This window comes from Falco biarmicus, chromosome 4 (assembly GCF_023638135.1).
Source record: "Falco biarmicus isolate bFalBia1 chromosome 4, bFalBia1.pri, whole genome shotgun sequence".
Taxonomy (NCBI): domain Eukaryota; kingdom Metazoa; phylum Chordata; class Aves; order Falconiformes; family Falconidae; genus Falco; species Falco biarmicus.
In genome coordinates, this window is record NC_079291.1 from 27,886,450 (window position 1) to 27,902,838 (window position 16,389).

General features: G+C 43.0%; 1 protein-coding gene across 4 annotated transcripts in view; it reads left to right on the forward strand.

Moving 5' to 3' along the window:
• Positions 1 to 16,389, forward strand: part of EGFR (epidermal growth factor receptor) — a 171,779-nt gene that overhangs the window by 102,347 nt on the left and 53,043 nt on the right. The window lies entirely within an intron of this gene.

Consider the following 16,389-nt stretch of genomic DNA (forward strand, 5'->3'; position numbering starts at 1 on the left):
AAATATGAGGGGGAATTCAAGGCTGCTGCCCTCTTGGAGGATAACTTGTTACTGGAAGGACCATTTAATCAAAACTCCAGATCAACCAGTTATCTAAGTTAGGAAAGTTGTTCTCCTTTCTGCCGTAGCTTCACTGCTACAGTGCATGTGCACATTCATCTTGAATTTAGGGGTTTTTTGTAATGCTTCATGGCAATGAGACCAACATGCCAAGACTAGTTTTTCTTCTTGCTCGTAACTTTTAAAGTATGATGAATTTGGATTTAATTGACAGGATCGTCTTTAAACTGTTCTTTCTTGGTGCTGTCCATAAGAGAGATGTAAATCTGGAATAATTTTGCCCCAGTCAGTGGCATTGCTTCTGTTTTGATGTGGATGTAACTGGCAGCAAAATCTGATTGTCCCTGAGAAAACCATCACCTGCTAGTTTAGAAGGAAGGCTGGAAGCTCAGTACGTTACGGAGATGATTATTAATGGTCTGTTGTGCAAATCTCACACATTTGCTTTATTAAGAGGTAAGGCAGGGTTAATTCAGTTTAAAAAAAGGACGATTTATTTTGTAATTATTTTTTTTTCAATTCATCACATTTGGCATGGATTTTCAGAAAGCACACCAAAAAAAGGCTCCGATTCTGGCAAGTCTGGGACACGTGGTTCACTTTACGCGTGTATCTGAGCTTTCCTCCTCCCTCGGGGGAGCCAATGTCTTCAAATACACATTTTTTCACATTCCCCTTTTAACACAGCTTGATCCTACAGATAAATCACTACTCACTGTTTATGTTATCACCGTGGAAATTTTTGTGAAATCACAGATTTGGCAGCATAGTTTCACAAACATCCTCGAATAGGAGAGCACCGTCTGGGAAAAGTGAAACGTTTTATTACAACTTGAGCTCTCAGCTTAGATGTCTGCAGTATCTGCTGAAACCCCTCCGCCCCTGAGAAAGACTGATCTGCAGGCACTTACGGTATCATCTTAAAGTCTCTTTTGTATTTTTCATTTCAGCTGTACTGCTGTTGGCATCATTAGTATAAAAGTTGGGTTTACCTCCTTTAATTTCTGGTGATTTTTAGACACGGGGTGACGAGAGAATTAACCGCACAAGAGTGGTGTCTCAGATCAGGAAGGCTGTGCCGCAGGTCACACCGTGTCTGTCTCAGGGACACCGAGAGGGGACAGAAGCTATCATCCCCGTGGTTAGAGCAAGCGGAGGTGCCAGCGAGATGTTCGTAAAGATGCAAAATTTGTTGGTAGGGTGCAACATCTGTTGCATTCCAGAAATACTGTGTTGCTTGCTGCTCAGAAGCAGTTAGTAGGAAGGAAAAATCCCAAATTGCTCAGTAGCATAACAATGCATTTTAAAATGTTTTCACCAACTAGTCTTGAATACAGCTTTTTTTTTTCTCGCTGAAACGTGGAAGCGGATTATGTACCACCGTGCAAATAACACTTTTTAAGAAAGCCAATAATGAACAGAAAATTACGGTTCTGACCTCCCACTTAATCTCCCTCTACTTTGCAGCCAGCAATAATGAACAAACAACTGCATGTGGAAATAGAGCCTTATTGCTCCCCCTGACCTCTCTGACCTTGCCTGAGACAACATTTGCATTTGCCTTACCGAATAAGTTTTGTTTTTCTGATAAATATTTGGTTTGTTTTAAAAAAAAACAACAAACAACACAGCAGGTTAATTGTGGTTAATAGTTAGCCAAACAGTGACAGGTAAGTAAATAGAGCTTTACAAACAAGGTCTATGGGTGGCAGCTGTGCAGATTTTCTGAGGCATTGCAGACAGGTCATTTATCAGATACAGCTTATAGATCCTCAGTGATACAGATATGACTGTCTGGGTGTTTGGTTTGGTTTTGTTGTGTGGGGTTTTTTTATAAATCATATTTGCCATTAAAAATTAACATGGATCTAGAAGACCAGCCTTCCTTATTTCTCTGCAAAGGGTGTGAATGCCAGAAAGTTGCGTTGATCAGGAAGGAAATGAATCAGAGGTTAACTCCAAATTGTATCAGGTTGGATTTTGCCACCATGAAATGTGTTATATGATACTGGAGACACACAGGTGGTTTAAGTGTACAGTAAAAGGTATGTGGCCAGGAGAGTATCTGCAGGAAAGTAATTTATCGATGGAATTTCACAAGCTTAAATCTTCATGAGAGAAACGTATCATCTCCAGTTTTCCCATCACTCCCTCGTCATGGCATACCCAGGTCAAGCTCTTGTTATGTATAGTTATATATAGAACAGTAATGTATTATTTTATATAATATATATAATAGTATATTTACATATATTATATGTAATATAGTAAAAAATAAAAGGAGCAATACATATTTTATTTAAAAAGCAAGCAATTTAACCTGTCATCAGGCAGTCATGATTCTACATGCCTATGCAACAAAATGAGGTCCCCATATTTTCAAGGAATGAAGCCACACAGCTATACAACCTTTATTCTGCCCATGCTCAGCTTCAGAAAGTGTTTTGAAGGAGATGAAAATTAAAGTTAATAAAGTAAATGGAAAATTGTCACAAGCTTTAGCTGCGTTAGAAAAGATCAGTCCTACCAGGGTGTCTTTCTTGTTGAGGTGGTTGGGGGTTTGCTTTTGTTTTATTTTAGGGACATAACTACTTAGTTGGACTTCAGTAACCCAAGTAAAATAGTGAAACGGTGGAAGTTACTACATATCTTGAAGGAGGTGAAGTTTAGTAGAAGAGTTCAGATTTGTATGAAGAGCTGATTAAAGAGGACACAACGAACTCTGTATCAGAAAAGCTCTGGAGACAGCCATCAACTGGCTATCCTTAAGGACTGTGCTTGGAACATATCTAACTGAATACTCTCATTAAGGATCTTGGCATAGGACATAAGTTCGTCCCAGTGATGTTTCACGATGGAGAGTTGCGAGATACTGAGAAGGAAGAGGAAGGTCTGGATGGCATTTAAGTAGATTTGGAGGATGCTAGGAAATGGAATAAAAGTTAGATAAAGTTGCACAGAACCCCAGAGTGCATACTGACTCTGCTTTTAAGCTGGAAGAACAGTGGAGCTCTTGTCTATATGCAGAAAATAAGGATACACTGTGCAGAATGTCCCAGTAAGGATAAAGCATTAATACTATTTACAATGCACTGCTGAGTCCTCTCCGGGAATACTGTGTGCAGTTCTAGTCCCCAGCTCAATGGAAGATGGATATTAACTGGAAGAGACAGAATAAAAAGAAAGTAAGGGAAGATACACTGTTTTATGAGACAGGGCTAAGTGAGTCTGGCTAGCTGAATAAATCTAATTAATCTGGGACTTGGTATATGCATTGAAGAGCTAATACCAGGCTGGGGAACAGGTTACTTTAACATAAAGAACAGTACTAGCACAATTTTTACAAATGGTCTGTAAGGTAAAGCCTGAGTTTAGGCTGAGCATTTAGAAGCAAATTTCATAAATGTCAGAGGGATGAAGGTCTGGAGCAACCTCCCAAGAGGCACAATGAGCACCACTGCCTCACCGGAGCTCCCTGCATCCCAGAGCGGGGGTGGCATGGCACAGCTGAGCATAACACAGGGAAGCTATAGAAACGTTATATGACCCTGTAGGTCCCAAGGGGAAAGTAATTTGCTTATAACTATCATGGATATCATTCATTCCTATTACCTCATAGGTGTTCTAAATTAATAAATCACAGGCAGGTTAGGTCTCATGATAACCCAGATGTTTGCATGATTTCAGTATGATATATATTGTGTCCCTGTTGAAACCTTTAGCTTTCTTCAAAGAAGGGACATGGTATATAGAGGGGATGAATAACTGTTCATCCCCTCTGCACAGGGTATACCGTGTCCCTTTGTTCTCTGGGTTTGCTTATCTCTCCTCTCCCTGTTGACTGCAAAGGGTCTAGCAACAGCTCCTGTCAACGAGTCCTTTGAAAGGAACTGTGTCTGCTGCTCCCTTTTCCCCGGCGTTGGTGACTGAGCAGCACCCAGGGGGCAGGAGCAGATGGCCTGGGTGCGATGTGGGCTCCCTGTCCTTGCTGGGGCAGGGATTGAGCCCTACTGGCAGAGAATTGGTGGGGCTTCTGTGTATTTTCAGTACAGTACATATTTGCTTGTCCTGTGACTGGCATAGTGCTGGGTGATTTCTTCTTCCATCCACAACACTTTGCATATAATACCACTATTAGACTCCCTTTGTCCCCTCCAGGAGGGGAAATACCTCACTAGCTGTCCATGACTGCTTAAGGTACACATTCATTAAAGGCAGTCCGTGCTAATGTAAGGTGGTCAAAGGAAGCCTCGATTTGTTACATCCCATGTGAGTGAATCACTTTGAGAAACACCTCAGAGTCCTCAGGAATATTTGTAAGATTGCGAAACTGAAACATTTCCTGCAATTAGAAGGCACTCGGAAAGCATATGTTACATGTCAAAGCCATATCATAAGCTTGCACTGTAACTTTTGACCTCTTAGCCTTCTTGAGCAAGAGATTCCCAGGCTATTAAATTGTCTTTATTGCTCTGTCATATATTAGTAGCATGTGTTCAGTAGTAAATATCTTATCTCTTAACAGAACTAAAGAAAATCCTGTGCTTTCCTCAAAAAAAACCCACAAATGAAAAAACAAAAAGAAACTTTTTCTCTTAATCAAGACAGGAGTACGACCCTAAAGGAAAAAACAGACTAAAGAATTCAAGCTTTGTTTTGAGTCATGGTATTGTGCCATAAAGGATAAAGTACATTTTAAAGTCACTGATAAGTATGCTGACTACTTTCATTTAGGGACACACTGTCACATACCAGCACTGAGAAATGATTATTGCGCTAACTCAAGTGTTTGTCATAGGGGAACATGAAAAAAAACCCAACCCTGTAACTTCCCCCCTCCTTTTTTTCCAAGCAATTGGCAAACAAAGAGAGAAGCTTTTCATGTCAGAGCAAGGAAACAGTTACAGCGTCTGAGTTATATGGTGATAAACTCCTGTGGAAATGGAGACAGCGTTGGTTTTCCCTTGCAGCCACGTATGTGCTGGTATCACATGTAGGTATAAAGTACACGGAGTCTCTGTTCTTTCTGAACTGTTCCAGAGCACTTCCTAGCCCACCGTGTCTTCAGCACCAGGATATTCGTTATACAGTTAGAGGGGTGTTTCTGCATCTGATCTGGAGCTTTAATTACTCTGTATAAATTAAAGTTGATGACATGTGTTCATTGAAAATAAGAGAGGAAGCAATGTCCAAAGAGGCTCCACGGGGGGACTCGCGTAAGCGTGTGCGTGATGGGAAGCATTTGCTTGCTAAGGGGCCCATGCATTGGCACCCGGAGACTTCACAGAAGGCCAGTAGGCACTGTGCATGCTCGGGAAGAGCCTGAAATCAGTGTGCAATACTGATACCTCCTGTCTGCCCCGGGGCAGCCCTGGGGAACATCTGCCCAGCTGCTGGAACAGGGTTTTGGGTGAGCAGCACTGTGCTGAGAGGTGTGTGACCTACCTGAGCCTGGGCTGGGGTGGGACCCTCCAGGGAAGGGGCACAGCCCTTTGGGGTGGGCTGCCTGCCTCCCAGAACTAGGCTGGGGGCACTGTGAGTTGTTACTGCTGGGGTCAAGTAAGGTTTTCTGCATTCAGAAGACTCAGCTTCCTTATGTGAGTCAGGACATGAAGCTTCATGCTAGGAATGGGAGGCAGGATTAGGATATAGTTACTGCACTATTTCCTTTTTGGCACTGGGTTACTAGGATGAGACAGAAACATCTTTTTCCCCTTTAAGAACTGCAGTCCTTAAGGGGGGGGGGGGGGGGGGGCAGTGTGGGAAATCAGGTCAAGAGGTGCAAATAGCTTGTTCACCTGTTGCTGATTTCCACTGCAGTAAATTGGTGAGTCACCTTGCCTCTGCAGTCTGCTCATGCTTGTGGTTCCTGAACAAGAGATGTATTAAAATGGGATAAAGAGCATTTAGCACCGTCTGGCAAAGATGAAGTGCCTAACAAGGACTTTTGGCAATAAACCACAACAAACAACAAAACTCCCCAGGATTGGAGGTACTGTGGTGGGAGTGGGACTGTCCTGGTGTGGCAATGGTAGCTCTGCAGCCATGTGCCTTCATGGGGAGTATTGTTGGGGTCAGGGAGCAGGGGCACCAGGGGCTTGTGATGGTTAAATGGAGCAGAGCTGATGTTCTAGCAACTAAGTTTTAATACCCCATATTTTCTTTTCTATTTTTGATCATATTTAGGCAAGTACATTCTCTTTGTCTTTGAGATGAGAATTCCCACTTATCTTCCAAGCCCAAGTTTAGTCTCACTTCTAAGTACTTCAGGTAGACCTACAGTGGCTTCAAGAGGCCACTGGTTTATTTACTTCCTTATTTATTTGTTTATTTATTTATTTCTATGTGTGTGTGCATGCGCATATGCAATGCCATGGGGTGGAAGTCAGCGGAAGGAGTTGCTTTGGAGGAGTTCACAGGACGTTTGGAATGGGATTATGCATACCGGTGGTTTCCAGCATTGCTCAATGTGCAGGCACCTATAGTATTTCTAAGGAAGATAGGATACAGACCTCTGCCTAGCGAGTGTAAGCCTGCTTTTCATCCACATTTCATGGGCATGAAAATGATTCAGGAGCTCCCAGGGAGATGCAGAGCACGGGTTAAAAATCACTGGTGAGGAAGTACTTTAAAGAATGTCTTGGAATGAATGAGATGATACACTTTTGCAGTAATAGCCATAGAGACCTAATAGTATCCTTCTACTAAAATACAGGCAAAAAATGTTTCCAGTGCTCCATCTGAGAGATGTGGATGTTTATTCACTGCTTCTGTTACCCTATTGCCTCTCTGTAAGTTTTCACATAACAGTCATCGTGAAAAGCATTCCATCAAGAGATGGCCTTCCAGTTCTGCGGTGTAGGGTTTGATTATTTATTGCCAAGTTTGAATCTAAAAAGAGCTTAAAACCAAAAAGAATGGAGGAAGTCTTTAAGGCAGAAGTTTCAAAAGTAGCAGTATTGGCACCAGAGCTTCAGCAACATCATCTTTATGTGGTCACTGGTTTAGGCCAACACAGATTTTTCCACCTTGTGAGTTTTTTAATCTAGAAGTCTAAAATGTATTTTACCTTGCTGATAGAAGGCCAATTTTTTGCAATAAATGCAATTAAATTGAAAAAGAGCAGGCATGTTTGCATGTTTGAAGACATGTGTTATTAGGAGCAGGTAAGAATGTGTTTGCTGAGCATCCCCATGGTTCTGGGTACAATTAATTCCTCCCAAGAAAGCAAGCTCAGTCCTGAGGTTTCAGAATGCCAGTATTTTGCTGTGTCCCAACGTCCTGCAGCACATCAGTCACATCATGCAAAGTGTGGTTGCAAGGGTTACGGGACTCCTCCTTGGAACTGTCGGCTTCAACATGCAGAGGGAAAAGCAACACCCTAAAAACACATTGGAGTTACTATTGGACCCGCACTTAATGTGTTAGTAGCACATTATCTGGAATAGATGCACACTAACAGAGCTTTTTTGCCGCAAGGATGAACTGTATTGCCATTTATTGGGAGAGTTCGGTAGAGTATAGCAGAAACTTTCCATATACTGTTTTGAGACTTTTAATGGAAACTTATTTTGGCAAAGCTCTGAAAGCACTCAATAATTTTTGTTATGAGATCCGAGAGCTCAAACACAAAACCCTTCTGTCGGAGGCTGCCTTATAAAAGCAAACCTGGTGACAGCAGAGACATCCCATAGCTGTATAACATATTCAGATCACAAGCTCGATTTTCCTGCGGGTTTTCTCAACTCCTGTACCAGAACCTTTTGGGAGCTTGTAAGCTGAGTGAGGATGTAATGAATCTACCAGCAGCTGGTTTCTGTCTCTTATAAGGCCATCTTTCTTTTTTCTTTTTCTTTTACCACTATTATTTTTAAGGCTGTGTTGCATTATGCTTAGCAACGATGAGATTGCTTCAGTGTACTGCAGCCCAGTGCAATCAAGCAAAGTCATTTTGGAGTGAGACAAGCTCTTGAAATGCCCTCATGCTGCACTGATATCTACAGAGTAATTTGGTGTTTGGGGTAAAATTTGTGCTCTCGTTCCATCAGAAAGTTCCTTCATGGAGGCATAGTAGGTTTGGAAGCTTTACTTCCCAGTGGCAGAACTTCCAGCCTTGTGTGAGCAGTACTGATCCATCTTAAAGAGGGGATTTTCCAAAGCTAGCCCTGATGGCCACTTCCCACTGATGTGCTGTATAATTTGCATGCCAAGCTCCTATTCCTGCTTTGGAAAATCTCCACCTAAATGCTTTGCCATTAGGGTTTTGTAATGCAGAACTTTATTTCTAGTTGGGGAAGAGGCTTGTTCTGCTTTATTTTTCCGAGACTGGCCACACAATTCAAGGTAGCACCACAGTCTCACATTCAACACTGCAGAATTTATTTCCTAGCCTGCAGAAGAAATAGCTTGCTTTGTTCAAGATGAGTATTTGTTTCCAAGTTTCGGGGGGCGAAGACGAAGGCAATACAGAGCTGCTAAAACACAAAGCTGCTCTGTTCTCTGGAGCTTGTAGCATTTCACCGCTTGCAGCTAGGTGACTTACTGGGCTCACAAGAGCTGCCGCAGCTCCTCCATGAAGCAATAGATAGCGACAGAAGACTGGCGAATGCATCAAAGGCAGCCAAACAGACCTACAGCTTTAAAAACTTGCTAGGTGTCATTTTTTCCAGATAACATGGCTCTGGTTTTAGTAAGGCTTATCAGAAGATACTACAGGGAACAACTTCGCAATGGAGTGGGAGGGCTGGCTGTGTGACATGTGTGTTTGCTCAGAGGGTGACTGTTTTGCAATTTTGGAAACTTTCTGGGATGCGGCAGCCAAAGCCAGATCCTTCCAGAATTAATGTAATGTTGTGGAAAACTAAGTGTGATTTTGTAATTTATTTTTTTCACCTGAGGTTCATAAGTTGCAGCCTTGCATCTTTTTTTTTTTCTTCTCTCTTTGATATTTCTACTATCCAGTGAAAGTCCTTGAAAGCTTAAAGAAGCAAGCATGCAAATTCTTAGAGTGGTGGGTCTCAAATTTTAACATTGCTTGCCTTTAATATCGTCCCATCTTGCAACTCCACCAATTCTTTCTTTCTTTGAATTTCCACGTAAGAAACAGGCTTCAGACAAACGCGGCACCTCCGTGTGGCATACCAGAAATATGTCGGAATGTGGTTTTAATTCTCCTGCTAAAGAAACTTTGCTCAACCGAAAAAACGAAGGCAAGGAAATGCCAGGGGTGTGATGCGCAGTGGGGTTTCTTAGGCAGGTGCGGCTCTGTTTCGGAAGGTGGGAATCATCCCAGCACCGTCTGAGTGATTAGCAGGTACGCAGTGTGTGCGCTTGGCAGATGAGCAGGGCCATCCTGCAGTAGTAATCTTGGTGCTGGAGCTTACACTGGGGTGTTCCTGGCTCTGTTCTCCTCCATTTTCTTCTAGAAAACAGAAAAGTGCCTCTGGCTGTGTGTGGAACGGGGCTAAGGGCCATCATGTGCTCCCTGGCAGCTCCCGGGGTCGCAGCAGAGGGGTGGCCATGCCAGGGTGCTGCACAGCAGTGCGTTTCCAAAAGGCTGTAATACAGTAAAAGACAACAGTGGTTTATTTCTAGTCGTGGAGATGGGTATCAATCCAAACCCAGCGGATTACCAAAAACCTCTATCCATCAAAATACTTGAGCGCAGCCTTTTGCAGAAGAAATGCTGTGGGGACAGGGGAGCAGGCAGGAGCAGGAGTGAATGGGAACAGTTTTACAGTCAGGCTTTCATGTCTCTACATGCGTTTTGCTGCACTAGTAAAAAGTTTCTTTTTTGGTGGTTTTTTTCCCCCCTCAAGACATCCTTGGCAGAGATAAGCACAGTCCAAACGACTGCTCCTGATAACATTTTTACATTCTGCCCTGTAGCTTAGGTCGTAGCTAATTTACCAGCTTTTTGTATACAAGGGGACGTTTATTCCTCCCTTTGCTGAACCGATGGAGCAGTTTCTTTTTGGCAACTTTTTCTGCAGGGAATGGAATATGTTAAAGCAGGTTTGTGGCATTTATGTAAGGGTGGATTTTTTTAATCCTTATCTGCATGCATCTTCTGGATTTTCATATTTGCATGTGGGGGTTTTTTGTGTTTGAGAAAGCTGCGTGGTGTTTTGCCTGCCTCGTTCCTTAGAACACGTCCACGAGGAAGGTGAAGCCAGTACCGTAACTCAAACTTTGGGAACAAAGAAGTTGCAGAATCAAATTTAGCCACTGCAGTCACCTTCATAATGATTTTAAACCACTCACAGCTAAACAGCCACATATTCTGAGTATATATGAAATAATAATTTGACCTAAAAAGACTGGTACGGGACAATGCAGCTTTGAAAAATCTGTATTTTCATTCTTTTCAGAAAAGAAAATAATTTCATTTACCCATCCATTAATATTTATTTGTTCCTTTATATCAGTTTATATATTTAATTTATACAAAATACATTTATATAAAATTTATTAGTCTTTTCAAGGACAAGATATCAATAAGGGATCCTCAAAAGTCTACCACAGTAACAGCTGCTTTGCAGGCTTTTGTGCAGCATGTTGCATATATGGGCCTCAAATACACAGAAGCAGAAATGTTTCTTTTAAAGAACTGGAGAAATAGACGCAGGAGGAAGTGGAAGAGCAGTTTCAGCAAGGTCAGAGAGAAATAAAACCCATGCCTGGGCTCTGTTCTATACCCAATCGAAACAAATGATAAACCCCATCATCTCATTTTTTGGGACCCGTGCAAATGGGTGTTAGGATGATGCAAGTCAGAGCGTTAGTAGTGGTTTACCCAGTCTAATATTACATTTCTGGGGTTCAGATTGCAGGATTTCTGGGCTCAGTACTCAACCATGGAGCAGTTGCTTTGCTGAAGAGGGTGAAAGAGTGTGCAGAAGGCTGTCTGCCTTCCAGCTCAGGCCGCATGGCAGAGGTTAACTATGCAAATCAAAAGCTGGAGAGGGGACCCTTTTCAGGGTTTGAACAGCATGTAACGTACAGTAATCGTGCATTTCAAGTACCTTTTAAGATGTTCAAACTTGTTTACATTTCTTCACAGAACTAAACTCTGGCATTAAATGTGGCTGAGGTTCCCTATTGCTAAGTAAGACTGACTCTAAAAGCAGTCCACTTGCCATAACTTGCAACATTTATAGTACCGACGACTAAATTCAATGTTTTTTCTTCCCAGACTTTTGAAGATAAATTGGTCTCCATCTTCAAAACTTACCCAGGTGCTGTTAAATCACTTTGTGGCTTTTTAGCTGTGCTTTCAAAATGTAATTGTAGTTCTCCTCCTACCAGAAATAAAGGGCAGTAGAAAGTCTATTTACCTCCTTTATTGAATTTCACACAGTTAAATTAAGTGAAATAAGAGCCTGATTCAGATCCCATTGGTTTCAATAGCAGTCTTTCAGTTGAGTTTTAGTCAAGGCTTAAATGAAGATCAAAAGGTGATCCAGAGCTCATTTACATTTAATATGCTCTTCAGCTATTCCTTTTAAACTTAAATATTATTGGAGGGTTTTCAAACCCAGCAGCATGTATTAACTTGCTTGCTCGTCAGCATGTGCAAATACCCAAATTTCAGCTGGAAGCCCCAATGTAAGTGTTAACCATAGCATTCATTCCCATGAATGTGGGGAGCTGGAGACAAGCTTTTAAAGCTTTTTATCAGCTTTTACTTGTTCTTTGTAGTTAGCTGATGGGTCGTTTGCTACCTTAGTACAGATAACTTAACAGTAGCTTTATTGTTTGAAACAGTAAATATTGTTTATCTTGGTCCTGCCAGCCGTTTTTGTCTTGTTTTAGCCTTGCTTGAGACGGCAGTCCCATTCTACAGGGCAAGATGTCTCCTGGGGAATTTTGGGGCATGGATTCTTCATTCTGTAGCTTCCCAACTTGAATCCATAGGAAGCTGGAACACGTTCCACCTATTGTTCCTTGCTATAGACCAGCTTTGGAGGAAGCATCATGCAGTGATGAAGCTATAGGGGTCGGGTGGCTTGATGCAGCATCTGCTGTGCTGCTGGCAGCACTTGCAGCTTCAGTGGGCAGAACCATGCACAGAAGTCGATTGGGATTATCGTGGAGGTGGGCACGTGATGTTCAAGGTAGTGAGCGAACAGAACTTGCACAGTTGCTGTTGTGCATGCAGCAGTTCTGCAGATACATTGCAGTCTCTAGAGATGCCATTATAGTCACCTGGGAGAACTACATTTATATGTGTATGTGTGTAAATATATTTATTGGATAAAAAAAATAAGAATGTGTTGCATTTGTAGGAGCAAGCTTTTAGTCTTCTGCTTGGAATCAGATTTAAGTTGTTTCTATTACCCTTTTTGAGTCAGTGTGTGAGTGCTCACATAGAATTTACACCTCAAGGGATTCAGAAGTACGTGTATGAGCACAACGGCTTGTTTCGACATAAGGCTTGATTTAATGTAAATAAAAACATGATTTCTTTTCATTGGAAGGCACAAATGAACGTGTGCTATTGCACTGTCTTAAGAAATCCCACGTGATAAAGTGCTCGCAGCTTAGTGCTTTTAACTCTCATTTCTCAGATTAACTCATTTTGAAAAAATCTCAAACAATTGAGTGCTGATATAGCTATAAACTGGTCCCACATTTTCATGGACACACATCTTCAGTTTCTTTTTATTGCGCTATAAAATCCTGCTGCTCCTTAGATGCTGCCAGAACAAACAACAATGAAGAATGTAATTTTTTTGACCACAAAGCACAGGCTTACGTATCCGTTGTCATCCCCTTGTTTTCCCAAATATCCTGGTGTAGATCTGAGATGCCGCACCCCTGCCACACACGTCTCACCAGATTAAAGGCTCAGTGAACCATGCCCGTTGTTGGAGGTCTCTCAGTCGCTTGCTGCTGCACTCTACGCAGGCTTTTTACACCACTTGCAGCAATGTGGTAATAAAAAATTCACTGTGGATGCCAAGAAGCATCAACATTTCCCAGGGCCTGAACCTTGCATGGATGGGGGTGTATGATGGCCCTTGTCCTGCTCCGGAGCACTGCCGAGTGGGTGCATACAGGTTTTTTGTGATGGGCGTAGTAGCTGCGCCAGAGCGTGAAGCTGGAGAGCTGCAGCCACGGACTGTTAGCCAGAGGCTGTGCTACCTGATGGGCCCATCCTTAGGGGGAATCATTGGAGGGCATGGAGAATGCTGGGACTAACACTATGGTCTTTTGCCCCTTCCATGGTCTTGTTTGGGGTTGTCTTCCGCAGCGCAAGACAGACTTATTCTGGCCAGTTGTGTGGGTTTCACGCAGCGTAAAAGGTCACTGTCCTGAAACACAGTCACGGGCAATGCTTTCTCTTGGAGGACCCAGTGTTAAGTGGCATGGCAACATTTCTATCCAGCGTTACGGATACACCACCGACCCTGCCTTTCCCCCCTCCCTGATTTCCATAGTCTTGCTCCTCTCCATAGCACTCAGTGGTGTTTCCCCATCCTGTACGCTGCTTGGGTGTCTAAACTGTGACTTGAAAAGCTGCATTTTCCACCTTAAAGCATCCGCCTTCAGTTGCCCCGCTGTACGTAGGGAACCACAAGGTTAAAACTGGCAGCTGTGGCATGAACCCATCACTTTGCCTGGTCTGCTCTTGTAGGACCAAGCCTGTCACGCTGCTTTGTTGGGCTCATGTGGAGAAACTTCTAGAGGGGACCTCAAAGTCCATGTTGATTTCAAGTAACGCAGTCAGCGTGGCCTGAGTTTCGATAAAGATGGTTAAAAAGTGGGGGAAGGTGCCTGAGTGGTTTTCTGTAGAAAATTTATTAAGTGGTGTGTATAAAGTTTATAAACTGCTTGTTAACATTTGTGTATATATGTGTGCATGTGTTTGCACAGAGGTTGATAGATACGAAGTTTCCTTATTCGTGGGTTTGCCTCGCTAATAAATCATAGGAACAGCTCATTTACTTGAGTTCATTGGTGATTGCACTTGCAATAGACCCGGCCGTTCACTTGAGCTCAACAGAGAAAGCCTCACTAAGCCCGAGGTTTCCTTTAGAGCAGCCTCCCCACGGGGTGCCAGTGGGAGAGCCCAGCAGCAGCACCCCAGCTGCTGGTGAGCACATCTGGGGGAGCTTGGCTTTCCAGCCACCACCCTCAATAAAAAACCTCCAGGCAAGGTCATCCTGCGCTAGCCACTGGCCATGTGGCCGGGACATGGGCTGATGAAATGCAGCTTGAAGAAGAGTTGAAGCCCCAGCAGAGCATGCCAGTGCGCGGGAGCTGTACCCAGCGGCACCCACTTTGCCGGGAGAGGAGAACCCTCTAGTGCAGCATGGTCTTGGATGTGCTGGGGCACTGTTGACCATCAGCTGCTCCTGCTCCCCTCCACTAGTGCTGAGGCACTGCCGACCATCATCATGCTCCTGCCTCCCTGCCACTCGTGCTGTGACACTGCTGGCCATCAGTGTGCTCCTGCCTCCCTGCCACTCGGCGTATTCCCGCTGATGCACCCAGTGCCTCTGGTTTTCTGTTGCATCAGGCAATGTGCTGGTCACCTCTTATTATCCCCACGTCCTTTTCTAGGCAGTTGCATCCCAGCACCCCGTTTTCTGTCTACATGTTCTTCAGTCTTTGATGTAAGATCTTGCCTTTGGCTATAGTTCAAATAATGTTGTTCAGAGGGATCATTTTCCTAAATTACACAAACCAGCCTGCACTGGTCATCTGTCCCTCTTCGTTATTTAGACCCTGGTGACATTTGTGTTATCTACAGGCATCCTCAACAGTAGACCCTTGATGTCTTCTTACAGACCACTGACAGAGCCATGTGAAGAAAACTGATCTAAACCCTCGTTATCTTCCAGTACCCAGCTAGAAACAGCCCCTCCAAAAATTCCCATGTATTACTCACATTTAGAAAGCAACCTTTTCCCAAACTGTAAAAAATTGGAAGGTGACACAGTTCTCATTTCTTTGACATTGCTGGTATTTACAGAAGATATCTGTATCCCTCCCACAGTTGCATCCTACGGCATCTGGAGGGGAAAGCTCAAACTCTGGGCTAGCCCACCCTATCCTTGTAGTTGCTCCAAATCTACACTGGCGGCAGCGAGAGAATTATTTAATCCCCCATGCAGTTCGCATTGAAGCCAGTGTGAAGACTGGTTTCAGCACATCCTGGTCTGGCCTTAATCTGGAGGATTAATGAAGATACATGCTGAATTAAATAATGGAAACAGAGAAGAAAAATAGAAATATTATTAAATGATAATGAGGCGGAGGGAGCACCCTAGGGAATTAATAAGGCTGAATCTCTTGTCGTCAGAAATGCTCTGACTTTGGAGAGGTTTTTGTTCAGGAACGAGTTGGTTTGTATATGATTATTTATTTTTTCAGTTGAAGACACTCACCAGCAGTCGGGCCATTCAGCTGTCACACTGCCTCTGTCCCTTGTCATTCAGGATGTGACTTCTGCCATTGGAGGGCACATCTCCACTCCTAACAGGGGCAATTAAAATTAGATTTAACTGGAAAAGTTGCTTTTGTCGAGTAAATAGAAATAAGAAACCATCTGGGAAAGCTTTCCCTTAAGGCATATTATTTTCCTGCACTATGGCGTTAGTTTTGGGTCACTTCTGCAATTACAGTTTCCATCTAAATATTTTTAAGAGCTCTGTCATTGTTTTGCTCCTGGTGTGTATAACAGTTGGAATTACTCTCAGTAACTGCGTTATTCCAAACCACGCTGTTTGAGGAGGGACTTAGTACAGCCACATGAGGCTGTTTTTCACAATGTTTTAAATTAAAGTATTTGAATATGTGCAAAAATTATTATCTTCTGTGGCAGCATTTCCAGTGCCCAAATGCTGCTGTTCATTAAGCTGAAACTGGGGGTTTTAGGCATCACATGCATTTGCAACCACTGTTCTCAAGGGAAAACATCTGCCTGCATCTGAGCACTGTTTGTACTCCTCACCTGTTTTCCAGCTTTTCCTTTCCTTTTCGTAACTTCCCACAGCACATTGCAGCAGATTTGGTTTTCTTCTTGTGTCACATGGACTTTCCTCCCTCTTGAAATTCGGACTCAGGATGCAAAACACGCCCAGCCCAGTAATACGAAATTCCTCCATCACATCTCTGTAGCGCTGAGGAGCTGGTGAACCTCAGAAGTGTTTCTGTTTAAACATTAATCACATATAATGAAACGTCACTTTCTATTTCCAGCCTTTTGATATTTCATACTCCATTTTCTTTAGGGAAAGCATTGTATGGTTCTTTCTTTTTTTACCAGAAATTAGGCTAGTCATAATGACAAATGTCCTGTCTGCTCTAGTACTTTCTCGT